The sequence below is a fragment of the Ornithorhynchus anatinus genome, chromosome 10 (genome assembly GCF_004115215.2).
Source record: "Ornithorhynchus anatinus isolate Pmale09 chromosome 10, mOrnAna1.pri.v4, whole genome shotgun sequence".
NCBI classification, from domain to species: Eukaryota; Metazoa; Chordata; class Mammalia; order Monotremata; family Ornithorhynchidae; genus Ornithorhynchus; species Ornithorhynchus anatinus.
The window spans coordinates 12843999-12858927 of record NC_041737.1 but is presented as its reverse complement, the minus strand read 5'-3'; the positions used below and the strand labels follow the sequence as shown (position 1 = coordinate 12858927).

The 14929-nt window shown below is 41.9% G+C and overlaps 1 protein-coding gene across 2 annotated transcripts in view; it reads left to right on the top strand.

Moving 5' to 3' along the window:
- Nucleotides 1-2906: 2906 nt before the first annotated feature.
- STK24 (serine/threonine kinase 24) overlaps nucleotides 2907-14929 on the top strand; it is a 58872-nt gene continuing 46849 nt past the window's right edge. The window contains exons 1-2 of one of the 2 annotated variants that reach the window (XM_007671866.3): nucleotides 3046-3134; nucleotides 14640-14779. The gene's annotated coding sequence lies outside the window, so the exon portion shown is untranslated. Of the gene's footprint in view, nucleotides 3135-14639; nucleotides 14780-14929 lie in introns of both variants that reach the window. The other variant, XM_007671862.2, reaches the window with a different exon arrangement.

Genomic DNA, 14929 nt, shown 5'->3' with positions numbered 1-14929 from the left:
ATTAACTCTAGTGCCAAGTTGGAGATTTTTTTAAAATGGTATTTGTTAAGCCCTTACTATGTGCCAGGCTCTCTACTAAGCATTGGAGAAGAAGATAGAAGGTTTTCCAGTTGGACACGGTCCCTGTCCTTCCAGGGTTGGACAGTTTTTAGCCCCATTTGACACATGAGGTAACTGAAGCTCAGAGAAGTGAAGTGACTTGCCTAGGGTCACACAACAGACAAGCAGCAGAGCTGGGATTAGGACCAGGTCCTTCTGACTCCCAGGCCCATGCTCTTTCCATTACGCCACACTGCTCCCCTGAGGAATTAGCAGCTGGAGCGGGGGCCAGGGGAAGCTGGGTGCTTAAAAAGTGAAAATTAAAGCATCCAGTTCTAATTTGGTACCAGAGAGGGCAGGCCAGCTGGAAACTGAACTGCCAGCATAAAACTGGATGACCGGATGAATGGCCACCCTATCTGGGAGCTGGTGGATCCAAGGGGTCCTCACAGAAGGGTGGGGCCTACTTTACATGAACCAGTTGAACTGCCTGAAGGATGACGCTAATCAAATTGGTTAATAATTCAGTGAGGGAAGAATGCCAGCATGAAGATTTTTTTAATTGCTGAAGGGAAAAGAGGTACTGCATTGTTCACTGCTCTTTCTGTAGAGGATTTCACATTAGACTCAACTGTTGTTTGTATAAGAAGGGTTGACATGGGAGATATAAGCTTAGTTTTGGGGATTTTTTTGTTTAAATTAGAAAATTAGAGACACCAGGCTTAAATTTTCCAAGGAAAACACACCAGACCTTCCTGGTGACAAGTCCTTATAATTCAGAGTGGCCTAGTTGAACGAATGTGAGCCTGGGAGTCAGAGAATTTGGATTCTGATTCCGGGTCTTCCACTTACTTGATGTGTGACCTTGGCCAAGTCACTTAACTTCTCTGTGCCTCAGTTCCCTCATCTGCAAAATGGGGATTCAATATTTATTCTCCTTTCTGTTTAGACTGTGAGCCCCAAGTGGAACCTGATTATCCTATATCTATCCTACACTTAGTACAATGCTTGGCACATACCACAATTAAGAAGCTCTTTGTAAAATCATATATAAATTGCAGAAATCAATATCCATTCTTGGTGGGCCTTTTTCTCATGATAGAAGATGGAGTTTTCTGGCCAGTAACTGAAATTCTAGGATTGGCAGGAGAGCTCATGGTGAACAGGGAACATGTTTGCCAACTCTGTTATATTGTTCTCTCCCAAGCACATAGTACAGTGATCTGCACACAGTAAGTGCTCAGTGAATACCATTGATTGATTGATTTCAAGTGGAAATGAAGACAGGGAGTTTCCAATTTGACCTGGTACATATGCTAGATATATCAAGAAAGACCTAGTTAAACATTCAAGCAATCTGTAGTTGATGACAGTGTTATAAACTGCAAATTAAAGCCCCTGGAAATTTACCACTAACTGAAGAACTCAAAATGTCAGACTGGTCCTGTGATTTTCTGTGCTTCTAAATCCTATTTCTCATTAGAACTAAATGTATTCAGGTAGCTTAGTCATAAAAGCTTGTTTTTTGTTCACTTTTGCTGACCCTGGTCTTCCTGTGGCCTTTTATTACTGCCCTAGTTTAATGTTGAAATGGCATTTTCCTGAATCTTTTAAAATTTGGTGTAGTGAAAAGAGCTTGGGCCAAGGAGTCAGCCAGTCAGTCATTCAAACAATCAATGATATTTATTGAGCCCGTAATATGTGCGAAGCACTGTACTAAGCTCTTGGGAGAGTGCAGTAGAACAAAGTTGGTAGACACATTCCCTGCTCACAGCCAGCTTACAGTCTAGAACCGGAGACGGACATAAATATAAATAAATTACAGCTATGTATATAAGTGCCATGGGGCTGAGGGTGGACTGAATATCAAGTGCTTCAAGGGTATTGATCCAAGTGCTTAGATGGCACAGGAGTGAGAGGGAGTTGGGGTAAAGAGGGCTTTTCCTTGAGCAAGTCATTTAACATCTCTATGCCTCTATTTCCTTATTTGTAAAAATGGAGATGACACCTGTTTTCCCATCTCTTCGACTGTAAACCCTGTGTGAGACAAGAACTGTGTCCAATTGGCTTACACTGTATCTAACCCACTGCCTAGTGCAGTGACTGGGACATAACATTTGCTTAAGAAATTGTTGTTGTTATCATTAATATTATTATTATTAGAAAAAGTCACATGACTAATAATTTGGTAGGTATCAGTGTGGTACTGTCGTCTTCCCTTGCTTGCCTGAATTTGTAATGGAAATAATAATAATTTTTAAAAAATGCTTTATTTGATCAGATCATTGGCCAAGAGAGTTTGAAAATTCTGCTTACAATTTTCAGTACCCTTGACTTTCTGGGAGTTATCCTTACCTGTGATCTAAATAGATCTTTGCACTAGGTGCAAGAAGCTATAAATGAAAATACCCTGAATTCAATTTCCCAACATTGGGATATTTTCACCTTTGAAAAGAGTGTATTGAGTTAGTTTAGAAAAACAGTCCATTTTGAGATGCTTGGAATATCTGCCTTTTCTGCTTAACTAGACACAGGGCTTTAGAAAGAGATTACCCTAAATCTTCTTATTTTATTTCCATAATTCTTACAAATAAAATTTGTAGTGAATCTTCCTTTGGGTACTTTTAAGCATATTAAGTTTATTTTAACAGTTGATTTCCTAGCTGTGTGTTTTATTTGTGAAGACGATTAAAACTTTTATTCCCAATTCTCAAGAGCTCTAGTGAGACTGTGGTAACTGAGCAAAATAGATGAATAGTTTTTCAAGAATGTATAAGGTGTGTGATTTAAAAAAAAATTCAGTTTCAGCAGTCAGTAATTGAAGTGTTCTATTTTTTTCCCCCTTTCCCCATGCTTTTCAACAGAATCTAAAAGCAGATCCAGAAGAACTCTTTACAAAACTGGAGAAAATTGGCAAGGGATCTTTTGGTGAAGTGTTTAAAGGTATTGACAATCGAACTCAGAAAGTGGTTGCTATAAAAATTATTGATCTGGAAGAAGCAGAAGATGAAATTGAGGACATTCAGCAGGAAATCACAGTGCTGAGTCAGTGTGACAGTCCGTATGTAACCAAGTATTATGGTTCCTATCTGAAGGTAAGAATTTTATTTCATCTTCCTTTGTGACTCACTTAGCGGAGACTAAAAAATGTTTTATGTGGAGGCTGCTGATAGTGCAGCAGGTTTTCAGGAATGGGGAAATGTTTTGAACTGTGACCCTATCTGATTTGGCACTTTCTGGCTTTGAGGACATAGTCTCACAATTTTCAATGTAAATAACTTAAATATGTATCATTTTTGGGTCAAATCCTTTGGAGTTGAAAGATAGCAATTCCCAGAATCTCAGTGGAATTTTTATTGCCTTTGAATTGTTGAGGGTGAAAAAAACATTTTATCAATGAGTAATCATCACCCGATTTTGAAGCATTATATTTACTAATCAGTCAATTATATTTGAGCGCTTGATGTGTGCAGAGCACTGTACTAAGTGACTGGGCGAGTGCAACATAACACAGTTGATAGATATGATCCCTGGAACAACTTTCTGACTAGGATCTTACACTCTACTAATAAAAAGTCATGAACCAGGGATACAAACCTTCTCAGAAAATGTGTAGGGAACTTCATTTTTCTTTGATTGTGTTGGGAACTCCAGTGATTTGTTCTGCATACTGAGATTTGTTGATAAAAATGCTGAATTGATCATCATCATTAATCTTTGCCCCTCCTCCTCCATTGTGATATGCCTAAAGCAAAATTTTGAGAGATTTGGCTTAAAGCAAAAATGTTGAGAGATTTGGGGAATCGAGTGTCTCTTTAAATGCAGTAAAACTTCTTTTAAGTCACCCCAAAAGGCTGCTCTTTATTTTCAGAAACACTTTAGTTGGGTAACTGTAGATGTTGCAAAGCTAAGCTGAGCCCTTTCAATACTACATTTCCAGTTGAACGAACTCAAATCTGGGGCCCCTTGTGGCTCGTTAAAGCTGCATTTTTCCGTAGTAGAAAGGGCTGTTCAAGTTCTTCACATTCTACATGCTCAGATCCGGTGCTGAACTTTCCCCACTGTTGTTTCGAGACGTATATCTCCTTCATTGTTCAAGCTGAGACAGAAGCACTGTGCTCAGCTGGGTGATCAGCGGCTCTGGCATAGAGGCTGTCTTGCTGTTACCTAATGAACCGGGAAAGCCACTGATTATAAGCTCAGGGGCAGCTAGCTACCCTTTCCGTTCTCCTCATAGAAGACTTTCGGTTTGCTGGGGTGAGGATTCAGTTCTAAGGAGGCCCAATTTGGCATTCTTCTTGGTCATTGCATCCAAGGAGGGGATCTGGTTCCTCCCCCTTTTCCTTTTGGAGTGGAAATTTTGAGCCGACAACACGTGTTTTGGCTAGGTCCATTCGGTTACTGTTTTTTAGTGAAGATGCTTGGCAAGAGGGTGGAGTAAACCTCTTATTTTCCCACCTCATGCTGATACCTGGAAGAAGCAGGCATCAGTGTAGTGAAATGAAGGAAGGAAGTCAAAGGGAAGTGAAGCCGAAAGGGCAGTTTGGGGGCAACAGACAATAGGGGAGGAGGAGTAATAAGAGTAAGGCAGAAAGGCCTTAGAGGTCAAGAGAGTTACTATAGAACAAGAGATCAGAAGAAGTGAGTAGAAGGTGTCGTGGAAAGGAGCAGGATGAGGGATGAGAGACTAGGGGTGCTGGCCACCAAAGATGGCAGGAGGAAGCCAAGTGATGGGCATAGTTTGCTCACCAGTCTGGACCTGACTTGGTGGAAATAAGAGTTTGAACCCTTAAAAAAGATTTACTGCTTTGGCCTTTTCCCTGTTTCATGGGGGAATAAAATTCAAAGAAAATGGAATAATATAAATATGTTTCATATTGTCATTCCCTTCTTCCCCTGGGACTAGTTCAGAAGAGGGAGCCACTAAGAGTGCAGGGCAGCTTTTTATACCTGGACCAAATCTAAGGGGAATAGATTTGACATGGGCACTAGGCCTGCAGATCTAGGTCTCCCAGGGCCCTTAGGCCAAGACTAGATACTGTGAGAGTCTGTGGGTCTGGGTGGGGTTGGTGCGATTCATTTTGCAAAAATGAAATACCAAATGAGAAGCAGCATGGCCAGTGGATAGAACATGAGCCCGGGACTCAGAAGGACTTGGGTTCTAATCCCAGCTGTACCACTTGTCTGCTGTGTGACCTTTTACTAGTCACGTCACTTCTTTGTACTTCAGTTACCTCATCAGTAAAATGGGGATTAAGACATGGACTGTGTCCAACCTGATTAGCATATATCTATTCCTGCACTTAGTACAGTGCCTGGCATGTAGTAAGTGCTTAACAAATAGCATAAAGAGCATGGTGAAGATAATGCAATATGTATTTGAAAATTGACCCTGTTTTCTGTTTAGAGAATGTTGTCTCGTTGGACATAACTTAAAAATCAATAAAAGATTGCATGCAAGTCACGTTATACAATATAAATTAGGGTATGCTATGCAGTTTAGAGACTTGACACTTTCCTGTGAGTTTTCACTAAATTAAGAATGTTAATGCTTAAGGGATGGGTCACCTGTTTTAAAGACATTTTGACCCCGAAGATGGAAGAAATGTTAGAGCTTCTGGTGATAGTTAAGGTCTGTGCCTCGTTGACTCTGCAACCCTAATGAATTTCTGTACACCCTCCTTACTTGGACTGCTCTAGTTGTAAATATTTTTATATTTGCCTTCATCATTAGAGCGTAAACTCACTGTGGGCCGGGAATGTGTCACTTTGTTATTCTGTACTTCCCAAGAGCCTAGTAAGTGCACTGTGTCTAGTGGGCATTCAGAAAACGCAACTATTACTCTTACTGCTATAAAAAAAAAGGGACCCGCCTGTCATTAGATCATATTCTTTCTTTTTCTAGTAAGGAGTAAACAAGTAAAGTGACTTGCTATTGATGCCTGCCTACTTGTCTTATTTTGTTCTGTTGTCTGTCTCCCCCCTTCTAGACTGTGAGCCCATTGTTGGGTAGGGATTATCTCTGTTTGTTGCTGAATTGTACTTTCCAAGCTCTGCACACAGTAAGCGTTCAATTACTGCAATTGAATGAATGAATGAATAGGAACTGTTCCCCAGGTTGGTGCTCCCACCTAGCTCAATTGGCCAGAAAGGCAACTTGTTTGTCCTTCCGACTTCCGTTTCTTGCATAGAGGTAGAATTCCATCCAAACCTCTTTTGTCTTTGGCCTAAGGCTCCAAAATGTCTTTAGCTGGCCCTGACTGTGCCATACCATGGAAACAAATATTGATGTAGTGATGGCACAATTCTTTAAGCCTGGACCATTACACTGGCAGCTTAGTAGTGCCTGATTAGTACTGAGGTAGATTTTGGGGATTTTGGTATGGGAATGAATATAAAACAGTGTTGTCTGTCTCGTGCTGTTGAGTCGCCTCCGACCCATAGTGACTCCATGGACACACCTCTCCCAGAACGCCCCACCTCCATCTGCAGTCATTCTGGTAGTATATCCAAAGACTTTTCTTGGTAAAAATATGGAAGTGGTTTACCATTGCCGTCTTCCACGCGGTAAACTCGAGTCTCCACCCTTGACTCTCTCCCATGTTGCAGCTGCCCAGCACAGGTGAGTTTTGACTTGTAGCAGATTACCTTCCACTCGCTAGCCACCGCCCAAGCTAGGAATGAAATGGGTATGTCTCTGCTTGACTCTCCGCCCGTAGACAAGTTTGGTAGAGTACTGGAAACTCTCCAGGTGCGAGCCTGAGAGGGGAAGATGGTGTTACTCAAACTTCATTATACAACTCTTGTGAGGACTCCAGCAAATAAATGGAGGGCACCAATTCCCCAGGTAGTCTGCAGAAATCTTTGGACCACCCTCTTTACAATTTCATTGGCGTGCTGACCCCAAGAGGGACACTGGTATAAAGAAGATATCAGAAATTGAGGAGTTTAGGATTATTAATCTGTCACTGGACTAGTGGTTCTGGCTCTGCCTTTGACCGGGCCCTTGGGCAAATCACTAGCTTTTCCGTAAACTCTGGTTTTCCCATTCTAGAAAATGGAGATAATACTCCATTTTCTGTACTACAGTGGGATGTTGTGACTGCAGCATGAGTTAATGAATTTATGTGTATTTGTCTGCATATGCATGCTTGAGTTCTTCAGTTGAAAGATCATATTTGAGCACTTACTTTGTGCAGAACACTGTATTAAGCGCTTGAGAGGTAATACAATTAATTAGCAGTCAGCTTCCCTGCACATAACAAGGTTACAGTTAAGAGGGGGAGACAGACGTTATTATGAATAAGTAATATATAATTTATAATATAAAGATATGTACATAAGAGCCTGTGTTATTTCAAGATGTTGGTATGATCAATGCTGCATATAATATATATTTTCTTTTAGGTTCAAAGACTATGCTATTCTATTAGTGTGTGAATGTGGCTGGTAAGCATGATTTATGAATGACAATCCCCTACAAAATATTCTTTCTGAGGTATTTATCGAGAGTCTATAGTGTTGTCATCTTAAAAGCCAGACTTAGCACCTACAAACTCCATTTCTTTATTCTCTTATTTGCTTATTTATTTCTTTTTTCCATACTCTTACTGTTACAAATTATAGCTACATTTTCCCTTCTGCTTCCATTGAATATGCATAGTTTAGCCTTCCTGTCTCCCCATTAGACTTTAAGCTCCGTGAGAGCAGGGATCATGTTCAGTACGATACTTTCCTAAGCAGCCAGTACAGTGTCTCAGTATATAGGCTTTTAATAAATACTTGTGAATTGAGGTTTTTGTACTGTGATCTTTTTGAAGCCTCTCTTTGAAAGTGATCACCCTTTTTCTAATTCATGTATGTTAAGCTGGTCGGTCATCTGCTGATGTGCCCCAACTCTCCATTGGTGTGGCACATTGAGGTTTTGCTTCTTTTTGTCTTTAAACATTTCTTCTGCCCTCCATAGTTATGGTTTCCACATTTCAACTCTCCGTAGAGCAGCTGTTTGAAAAACCTGCTGTCAGCTCATTCACCCGACATGTCCTGGCAGCTAAAGTGGCAAGCATTGTATTGAAACTGGATTGATGGTTCCAGGACCTCATTTTTTGTGATTCTTTTTAGGAATCCCATATTTAAGTATGACAGGTGGTGGTGGTGAAGGCCGTGTCCTAGAATATGGAAGCATCACTTGGTAGATAAGATGGACTCTTGATTCCTTTTTGGTTTCCCATGTGTGCTTGTAACTTGGGTGACATGGGGCCTATCATTTTCCTTCATTATATTTGTATTTCCCGGGGGTGAAATGAGGACAGTACCATTAATCACCTTCCAGTCTCGTCACTTGCTGTGAAGGGTGGGCTTCCATTTGTAAAGCACTTGGAAGTGCTCAGAATGTGAACCCTTGAAAAGCAGCATGGCCTAGTGGAAAGAGGATGGGCCCAGGAGTCAGAAGGACCTGGGTTCTATTTCCAGATCTGCCACTTGTCTGCTGTGTGACCTTGGACAAATCACTTAGCTTTTCTCTGCCTCAGTTACCTCATCTGTAAAATGGGGATTGAGACTGTGAGCCCCATGAGGGACGTGGACTGTGTCCAGCCTGATTAGTTTGGATCTACCCCTATACTTAGTACAGTATTTGGCACATAGTAAGTACTAGTATTAACCCCCTTCCCCCTTCACCCCCTCCCCACCCGCAGGATATATTTCCCACCTCAGTGGCGGAGGAGAGCATCCAGAGGAATGGTGGGAGTAATCGTGGAAGAGCGGAGAAGGATGAGGTTGGGCCACATTGGAGGCAAGTGGCTACTGTAGGGGTGATTCTCCCTACAGTCCCACTGCTCACTCCCTCTGGACCTATGGTCCTGGAAGGAGGGGAATGAGGAGAGGCCAGGACTACGTTAAGGATTTGTGGGGTCTTGGGGCATGCGGATTCATGGTGGTGGAGTTAGGGGTTCCTTGTGGATGAGAGTGATAGAGGAGTGAAAGGAAAACTGATGCAGAGGAGAGAGGAGATTAAACGTTGATGCTATACTTCTGTGCAGCAGTCACTTAAGTGCTGGCCCAGGAGGGGCCAGGTGATCAAGAGAAGCAACCTGGCCTAGGGGATAGAGCACGGGCCTGGGAGTCAGGCCTTCTGTCTACTGTGTGACCTTGGGCAAGTCACTTTGCTTCTCTGGGCTCAGTGACCTCATCTGTAAAATGGGGATTAAGGCTGTGACCCCCATGTGGGACAGTGACTGTATCCAACCTGATTCACTTGTGTCTATTCCAGTGTTTAGAACAGTACTTCACACATAGTAAATGCTTAACAAATACCACCATCGTCTTATTATTATAATTATCAAGAACTACTGCTGCTTGAAATGAGCCCTGGCTCAGTGGCTTAGTGGCTAAGCCACTAAGGAGTGGCTTAGTGACTGGTTACAAAGTCACTGTTCCAGCTCCAAAGCCCAGACAAAGTCTTTGACCTTGGGGCAAACCACCAGGTTGTCTGGATGGGTAAGACCGGCTCTAGAGTACAAATATATTAGAATGAAATAGCCAAATGTACAATTTAATAAATATGTAACTAAAAATATGTAAACGTACGTAGTGGCTGGGGAGAGGAATAACATACTTAAGTACTGAATAGATGTTGGGGTAGTCATGGTTGGGATGTTGTGAACTATATATTACATATAATTATAAATATATAGGGAAGCTGTGTTGCCTAGTCAAAGAGCACGGAACCGGGAAACAGAGGACCTGCACTCTAATTCCGGCTCTTCCAGTTGCCTGGTAGGTGACCTTGGGCAAGTCACTTCATTTCTCAGTTCCCTCATCTGCAGAGTGAAGATTCAGTACCATTTCTCCCTCCTACTGAGACTGTGAGCCCCATCTGGGACCTGATTATCTTGTATATACCCCAGTGCTTATTACAGTGGTTGGCATATAGTAAGTCCTTAACAAATACCACAGTTACCATATATATGTAAAATATATATCCTATATAGGATTTGTGTATTTGTGTATTTGTATATCTTTCAATTTTAAAATGAGGCTATTGTGGTATGGTATTATAGTGCTTGTGTGGTGAGGGGGTGGAAGGGTGGTCCGGCTGAGTCATATATTTGTATGCATGGAAAGCCTTGGACCCAAACTCTTTTTCAAATTGAAGGTCGGTTTACTTCCAAGCATAGCCCCTCTGGCTAGCTGTAGACCTAAGTCAGAGAAGTTAGAATCGCTGATTGTTTTCTTCCGAGTACTAGACTTTTTAGCTGTGTTTTTTTTAAGGAAGCCCTTTCCTCTACTTTAAGTTAATCAAGTTACATTTATTTTTCATCTGTCTACTCAAATTCATGTGTCTTCTGTAAATCTTTGGTTTTTATGCCACCTCTTTTTGGATGAAATGCTGAATTTCTTTGCATTCATCCCCTTAAATGAGATTTTAAAATGCCTTTACTGTTGTTGTTTTGCTACCTCAGAGGATAATGAAAGCAGATTGAGTATTCCAAGATTGAGAAGGTTCTAAGATGCATCTTGGCTCTCAGGTGGCTGAAGTTTGGAAATGGAGGGAAACTTTCACCCTGTACTGTCTCTCTTTCCTCCATTTGAAAAATTGGCAGTCAGGCAGAGGGTGCCCTGTTTGTGATATTTTGGAAGGTCTTTGGAGGAAGAAAAGGTCACATTTAACAAAGGGTCTAGGTGTTGCTGGTTAAGGAATCTAATTCCATTTACAAAAGGCCATAGCTCTAGGTCCCTGTTCATTGATTCTTCCCTAATCCCTCCTTGCTTTTAAAACTCTGCTTCCCTAAATATGTATGTACCTGTTTAGACTTCCAACTGCACTGTGTAGGGATTTGATAAAGTCCAGAAATTTCAGATTGATTTTTTTTTCTGTTATTCTGATTCTTCATTGCCTTGCTTGTAAATAATTACTTTAGATTTCTGTGGTTAATATTATAGGTTAATATTCATATGCATGTTTTGATAACCTGTGATATTTGAATTTTCTGCCCCAGGATTTGGTATTTAGTTCTTGTCAAATAAGTGTAGGGAGGCAATGTATTCTAGTGGACAGATCTGGGAGTTAGGAACCTGGTTTCTGGCCAGGGGGGTAACCGTAAGGAAGCCATTTAATCTCTTTCTTCCTCAGTTTCCTCATCTGACAGATGGATATAAGATACTTGCTCTCCCTCTCATTTAGATCGTGAGCCCAATGTGAGTAGGAACTGTATCTTATGTGGTTATATTTCAACTAATCTTGTGTGTAGCATAAAGTGCTTGATAAATATGATGTTTCAGAGTTTACATATTATATGAAACACTGCTTCTGGAGACTGGCAAGCCAAACTGGAGACTTGGAGTCTTTTTTTTATCACTGATTGGTGGCATGTAAATATGTAATTGATAAAATTAGAGGCCTGAATGGTTTTGGACTGGTTCTAATCACTTAGTCACTCTTTTAGGTGGATTGATATCACATGATCCTATAATCAGTTTCAGTATCAGTAATCATTTGAATGCCTGAGCAAGTACCTGGGAACCATAGAGAAGAATTAAAAATCACAATTTCATTTCTCGAGGGTGCTTGCAATCAAATAGCCACCTCATAGCTCATGTATTTATCTGGTGAATGATCAATCATTGGTACTTATTGAGCAGTTACTGTGTCCAGATCACTGTACTAAGCACTCTGACAAGCACAATACAAAAAAATTGATAGACAAGATTCCTGCCTATAAGGAGTTTGCCGTCCGGAGTGGGAAATGGGTATTAAAATACTGATAGGAGAAATGGTAGAACATAAGAAAAAGGCCAGGAAAGTGAGGATTTTGTTAGGGAAGACTTATGGGAGCATGAAGACTTCTGGGTGCACATGAAATTTTAGAAGGGCTTTAAAGGAGATGTGGGATCTGATTTAGTGGGATGGGAGGGAATTCCACAAAGTGGGGAAAGGCAAGAGCTGTGCTTTAGAGGTGGGTAAAGAAGCAGTTTCCAAATTTGCTTGGGAGGAGCAAAGGGTGCTAAATAGGGTATACCAGGAGATGAGAGCAGATCACTTTGAGGCAGCCCCCCTTGGAGACCTTGAACCAGCTGGTAAGGAGTTTATTTTGTTCAATATGAAATTTACTGGGGAGCAATTGGCGATTTTGGAGAAGGCGAATGATGAGACACGAGGACCTTGAAACACTGCCGCCCAAAGCCCGGTGCCCTATTGCTTTTATTTGTTCTTAGTATTTACAATTATCCCTTTCTCTTAATGGTTTTAAGTTTTTATTATTTTTCATTCTCTTCATGTCTGTTACCAGTCCCCTTTCCCCTCATGAGTTTTAGCTTGTGAGCTGCTTGGCGCCAGAGATTGCATCTATCTGCTCACCTGTGTTTGCTTCCAATACCTATTACAGTGCTCTGCACACACCAGGCACTTAATAAATGCCATTACTATTGATTGGATTTAAAAATATTATACTTTGTTAGTACATAGGATGGCCTGAAGAGACGGGAAGCAGGAAGTGGATAGAAAGGAAATCATAATGATCCTTTAGATTGCCCTGAAGGGACTCTCATCTTTTCCTTCTAATACGTATATTCCTACACACACACTACATCCCAAGTAAATGCTGCTGACACCAGTGATGGAATCAGAGTATTTCCCAGAGCGTGGAGAAATTGGATGAGAATTGAAATGTTTCTAACATCCTTTGGAACAGATTGATTTGAGACCTGTTGAGTTTACATTGAAGAGTGTATGACCTGGATTCCAAATAACTCCAAGGGTGTTTTGGGCCCTGAGTATCCACACTTTACATCCCAGGGTATCTCAGAATATAAGACCTTATCAAAAGTCCCATCATCGGATACCCCATTGACATCCTTCTTAATTTTGTAGTTCTCACTCATGTCTCTCCCAGCCTTTGTCTTTCCAAACTGAAAAGCCCTAATCTATCTAGTATGCAAGTTTATCTATCTCACTAAATATCTTGGCTGCCCTTCTCTGTTCCATCTGCAGCTTTATTCTGTCCTTCCTAAGATGCTGCAGTTGGAACCGTACATAGCGTTCCACTTATGGAAGTACCATGCTTTTATGGAGAATAAAACATGCTTTTTTGTGTTTTTCTATGCCCTTTGGGATAAATGGAAGGTAATTCCTTTATTACCTTGCTGTCCATTAATATTATATGTGAAGGAAACAAGGGCCTATAAATGCACATAACAGCACGGTCAGTTAGCCTTTTTATCCTTTCACATAGCTTTTTTAATAAAGCACTCGTCGAGTGGCCTTTGTCTCCATTTCGTTCTGAAGGACTGAAATTCCATCAGCATGGCCGAGGCAGCTCCGTCTAGGTCAGGGGCCAGCAAAGTATGGCTTGTATGCTGGATTCATCCTCAGAAGCAATTTAGCCATTGCACCTTGCTTCCACCTGTGGTGCCTCCAGCTTGGTAGCCTCAGTCATATTTAGCAAACATCCGGCATGCCACAACAGAGAACAGCAGCATATGGAGAGGTGAATGAGCACATCAAGACTGGGCCCGAGCCTGGTAGGAGCAGCTGCAACCAGCACTAGCTGTGCTTCTGAATGTTCAGTCCCCTGACGCGGATCTTCAGGCTAATCAACGTGGCCTAGTGGATAGAGCACAGGCCTGAACGTCAGAAGGATCTGGGCTGGGATCCTGGCCCTGCCACCTGTCTGCTTTGTCACCTTGGCCAAGTCGCTTCACTGCCCTATGCCTCCGTTAGCTCATCTGTAAAATGGAGATTAAGACTGTGAGCCGCATGTTGGACAGGGACTGCGTCCAACCTGATTAACTTGTATCTACCCCAGCACTTAGATGAAGTAATATGCAGAATAGAAAGCATATTCTTGCCTTGAAGATTGTGTAAGAAGAATGGAAGACGTTTGAACTGTGACACCAGGTCATTCTTTTGGGCCATAGTTTTTAAGAGACTCAAATATCATTGAGAGCAATTTGAATAATCTGTAATATATGAAGAGTTATTAGTACACAACACAGGGCCCTGAATGTTTAATACATCATACCTGCCTGAGTTTTATATTGGGTTTTGGACTGAGATCTTTATTTCTTGGAAGATGGCATTCACTAATACTTATAATTGGAATTTGTGGCATGAATGCTCTGGAAAGGATTAATATGATTGACTAGTGCTTAGAGAAATTAATCACATGAGGTCGAGAGCAATAGGTATCCCTCCAGAGAATGGCTTTTGAGCAGCTGATATTGAGTGTGTCACAGGTGACCTGATCCATTCCTCCAGGCCAGAAGAGATGCTGTGACTTGGTGGTTTCCCAGGAGCTACTGGTGGCCTGAAGAAGGCCTCACTGTAGGCAGGTGCTTCGGTTCTCTGAGGTTGAGTATAAAACTATGTGAGGAAGTTGGCACTGTTCGGCAAAAAGAGGTTATCACTCATATTTACCGGCCTTTGCTACATTGTCTTCTTACTGCTCCAGTTCAGACACAAATAGAGATGTGATCCCAGCCTCTTGACTACTGCTATTCAAGCCTCTTCAGAGGCTGACAAACCCATTCCTGGGAGAGAGAGAGAGAGAGTCGGCATAAATGCGCTAAATGCAAAACCACAATGATCTCTTTGATTGCAGGGACCTTTGGGCCAGCTTGCAGTCAGAACTTGCCCTTAGAAGAACCTCTGGGGCTCAGCAATGCTTCCCTCTCCCTCACAAGGGATGGCAGCCTGGTGGACACCTGGCCTTCAGCCAGACGGCGGTGGACTTCAGAGGAGGTAAGCGCCTCTGCCAGGACTCCCTGGCCAAATTCATATTTTGTCCTCCTCGCGGCTGCGCCCCAAGTTTCCTCCAAACGGGGTTGCCAACCCCATCACGAAAAAAACTCCATCAGGCCTCGTCGGATGTTTCCCACCCACAGAATTCAC